At 32.5% G+C, this 4850-nt stretch overlaps 1 pseudogene across 1 annotated transcript; it reads right to left on the bottom strand.

Annotated features, from left to right (window-relative positions):
* Window positions 1–2622: 2622 nt before the first annotated feature.
* On the bottom strand, window positions 2623–4171 carry LOC309606141 (protein kish-A pseudogene; annotated as a pseudogene). Its single transcript has one exon. The product of its transcript is annotated as a protein kish-A pseudogene (transcript).
* Between the last annotated feature and the right edge of the window lie 679 nt (window positions 4172–4850).

Here is a 4850-nt window from a genome sequence, read left to right as displayed (position 1 = left end):
AAAATACCTTGGAATCAGTTATATTCACCTGTTTATTCTATAGGAGATTTCACTCAGTAGGAAATGACCTTATCATCCCAGTAGGAAGTAATCTCCTTATCTCAAATTGAGAACTTAATTAGCAATCTTACCTTTAGGAGTGTGAAACCTTTATATTCATTCTTTTCTAATGTATTTTGGAGAATCAAGTGTTCCTGAGTTGTCAGATATACAGGAAAGGTCAGGAGCTCTCCATGATTTTCTTCATGGGGACTCTTGACTTTACATAATCAGTCAACCTGAAGGTTAAACTTAAGATTTCACAGCTTTTGTGAAGTTCTTTGGAATAAAAATAGTTTGATCACAATTATACTAATCTTGTACTTTTCTAAGTATTAAAACCAAAAGCAAAAATACCTAGACCAAACTAAACTTGGTTTCGAAATGGATAGCTCACTTTTTTTCTGAGAAGTTAATTCTCTAAGATGCTATGCAATAGCTCAGTGGAAAATTTATCAGATAAAGATTTATTTTCAGTACTTGAGATATTGAGCAAAAGTCAGCTGATGTGGTTAAACTTTCTGTTTCTTTATTTGGTTATTTATTTATAGGCTTTAGTTTCTAATTGTTGGGAAATGCAATTTTTAGTATATTTATAACTTACTACCTCTTTCTCTTCCATATACACATTTGCTTTTCTAACTAAATATCAAAGTGTTTTTGGATATTTGTGAAATAATTTCTTCAAGGTAGAGGGCACTAAAAGTGGGGAGAATAATTGCAGTCCATTTTTCCAATAGCTCAGTGTTTCAGTAACCTGTTTAAAAGTAACCAATGCCAAAGCTTAATAAAATTTTTTTGATAGTGCTTGATAATACTAAAAAAATATGCTAGACTGTCCTTCAATTAGCTAACATACTTCTGTATTTTAGAGATATCCATATATACCTGCTAATGGTAAAAATGTATGATATTAAAAGAATGCAATTCATAGTTTAAAATAAATTTGTCTGTAAAAGTTATTCAGATATGGTGAGGACAAAATAAATAAAATTTTAATTTGCAAGTCTTAATGCAGTTAGTGTTGTAGATTGGTGAGGAGGTAATTTTCAATCAGGGAGAACTGAAAAAAGACAAATGGAAATCTTCTTATTTCTTAAAGAACAATATTCCTCTGGTACTTTAGCAAAGCTGGGATAATATTGCATGTCGTCAGATATATATGTATATATCTATATGTTGTCATATATATATATATTCTTTAGTTAACTAGGGTAAGAGTTAATTTTTAGATAACCAAATCATTACAAAGCAATACTATAGTCATCATAAGAAGATATATATAAAGGAATCATTCTATTTTGTGTCCATTATTTAGAGGTGTATTCTATTGGTCTTCAGATCATATATTCTCAATATAAATTAACTTAAAATTTAGTTAATATGGAAGTTAAATGAAAGCTTGGAAGAGGAGATTGGGTTGTGACTTCATGCCAAAATGAAAAGGCACTGACACCTTGTTATTCATAATTGCTGTTATTAAATACACATGACATTTGACATGTGTATATTTAACCCATAGTAAAAGAATTTATAGATAAGGAAATGAAGGTGAAAAGAAGCTAAGAGGTGATAGAGGATTATTTTGAACAAGATCTACATGCTGCCAAGGCCAACACTGCCATCCACATCCTGCTGTTTCTCATAGGACATATATATATATATATATATACAAAAACTAAAAGTGATCAATATATAAACTTGATTTTTTAAAATTTGAGGGCCAGAAAGATTGGATCTCTGGCTTTATAACTTTGATCTGTTTTTACACAAAATAGTACTTGTGAAAAATACGAGAATCTCTTCCCTCTTATAACTTCAGAATTTAAAAAATTGTTTGAATCCTTTTTTCCACGAATAAATTGTATATCTAGTGTTACTATAATCATTCACTAGAAAAAGCATCATATTCTAAAATCTCCTGGTTTTCTGATTTGCAAATATTGAAATATTTAAATGATTATAAAAATTACCCATAGAAACTTGTAGCAAAATATTTCCCTACATTTCTGGGGTCAAATCTAGGATGAGTGTTTTTCACTTTGTTTTATTTTTGGTTTTTCATATACTTTCAGCAACAGGAAATTTTTCTTATTGTCTTTGAATTGAGACAGTATTCCAAAGCACTAGGTTACTATTCTATCACAGAATTATAATCCTATCAAGCTTCTAAAGGATGTTAGATTTCATGTCAATGTTCCCTCTTCATCACTCTCTTCCTTGTTTTCTCTTTTTCCTCCCTCGTATCTCTCTTCTTCCACACACTTCTGCATAAACTGCTTCTTATTGTGAAAAATGATGAAAAACAATTCTTGCAAGTGTTATTTTATTTTTATTTGTTTATTTTTATTCTGAATTCTTTTATGTTAAATAGGAACATTTTTTCAATAGCACTCTTAAGTCACTTCTCATTTATCTTCCTCCTTAAGAACTGCATAGTCTTGTTTTAAATAGTTTAAACACCTGTAGTAAACTACAGTTTGCTAAGAGTAGAGGTACTCTGGTTAATGCTCAAAATGATGTGGCCAGAGGAAAAGCAAGCATTATTAAATATGAATGCAACCCTTACCAACACGAATTGAACTTTTTCAATAAAAAAGCTAGTCCAAAAAAAGTCTCATTCTATAAAGATTTATCGTTTCCAAATCACAGTGAAAGGAACTTAAATAATTTACCAATTTTGTTTTCTCCTATGTGCCTTAAAGATACCTCACTAAAAACTGGTATCTGACACAACAGAATGACATATGCAGAATGTAATATTGTAGTGACAGTACTGAGGTTGATTGCTACAGACATATTTAAACTCTGAATATTAAATGGTTACATCCTAATTATTTATATAGAACATTGGTCCAATAACTAAAATAGAGAACAGCAGCTGAAAATTTATCTCATTCAATGTTCAGAGATAAAAGGGTTAACCATTCCTTCCATTATTTTCTGCAGATAAGTCTTTTATTTTTTTCATATTTAAATCTGATGGCAACTGAATTCTGGCATTTTTCCAAGCTACTGTATGAAGAGGATGCTGAAGGCCACCACAATACAGCATACTGCAACATAAGGACTGTTCCGTTCACCAGTTCTGACACACTTCCAAAATATACCCAACAGCCCAGTTTTGTTTTTGTCCAGGAGGCTGAGTGCCAAGGATAGGATATAAGCACAGGTACATAGAAGCAACAAGATTACAGTCAACAGACTCTGAAGATTGAAAATGGCAGACCTAGTGAGGCTGGCGAAGCCCCGGCCACATCTCCCTTCTGGGCCCGGGGCGAAAGAGGCGTGCAGGGGCGGAAGAGGCATGCAGGTACGGCTTGCCTTTCTCGCTCCTTCCGCGGTCTGCAAGTGTTATTTTAATATGGTTTCATCACTGAGTCCAGGGCATTCTTACTATGTGACTTAACTATAGACAGCTGTTCTGATTTAGAAAAAAACATTTTTTTCAGTCCAGTTGAGTTAGGTCAAAGTTGTAAAAAAAAATCAATCACAGATGTTTCAAATCCTGGCCATCATAAGTCTTTAGTACTTATTGTTTATACCATTCATTTGGAGCAAAGCATATGCTACCTTATATTTTAAATTATTTTTAGAATTCCCTTTCCCCTGTACTTCATTATAAGCTTCAGTGCCGACATAGTTCAAACTTCCTTGCAGACCTTGTATCTAACCCTGCACACAACATATGTTCCATATGTATTTTTTAATTCAAACTAATTCAAATCAACTAACATGTTTTGAGTGCCTTCTGTGGTTGACTCAAATAAGAAAAAAAGAATAGGTTGTTTTTACCTCAGAATCATAGAACCAACTTTCAGGGGATTGTGGATGTTTTGGAAAGAAAAAGCTTGACCTATAACTAATACAAAGTTGCCTAAGAATAGTGGTACATGAAGGTGCAAGGTAGGACATAGAAGAACCTGGTTACTTTATCCAACTTGATAAAAACATTAATGAAGCATTACCTTTTGTGACTTTTCTCAGAGGGAGACATTCCAGTTGACTGACATTGAAAGTAGTACATGGTAGATGATCAATAAACATTGACTAGCAGAGATGGTTTGTGAACAGGTAAGGAAAATGAAACGGCCAAAAGACTGAAGGTTAGGGAGAGCCTAAGCAAATTACCTGATTCGAAATTGGGCATGGTGGTAGTATTTATACCATGGAAATAGACAAATACTTCAAAGTAAATCAGAGCTCCCTTCCCCTCTCCTCTGCAGAGCTGGAGATAATCAGATTTCTGATTTTTCCTCACCAAAATTTAGCTTTCCTTTGCTAAAATTTCATAAAAATGAATAGTAGAGTATGCATATTTTGATAAGGTAACTTAAAGACAGCTGAATACTTGAGATTTAGTCTTATTTCCACATGTATCAGTGGTTTGTATCTTTTTATTGCTGATTAGATTTCCAGTACACAAATATACTACAGTTTAAGTCATTTTCCTATTAATAGATACTTGGGCTGGTTCTAGTTTTGGGTTTTTATGAGTAAAGCTTTTTATGAAAATTCTTGTACAAATATTTTTGTAAACATATTTTTCAATACTCCTGGACAAATATATAGGTTTCCTGAGTCATCTGGTAGATGTATGTTCAAGATTATTAAAGAAAAAAACAAAGCAAGCAACAACAAAACAGCCCTTAGCCAAAGTGGTTGCTCCATGTTATGCTTTGCCAAAAGTGCATGGTAGTTAGTTGTCTTATCTCACCTCCACAACGTTTACAGTTTTATTATGATATATCTTGAAAAGGATATCTTTAAATTGACTTTCTTTGATGATCTGTGAGCTTCATGAAATTTGT

Source organism: Balaenoptera borealis (assembly GCF_965194805.1).
Source record: "Balaenoptera borealis genome assembly, chromosome: 11".
Taxonomy (NCBI): domain Eukaryota; kingdom Metazoa; phylum Chordata; class Mammalia; order Artiodactyla; family Balaenopteridae; genus Balaenoptera; species Balaenoptera borealis.
The sequence above is the reverse complement of the archived record's forward strand: the minus strand, read 5'-3'. Positions and strand labels throughout refer to the sequence as shown.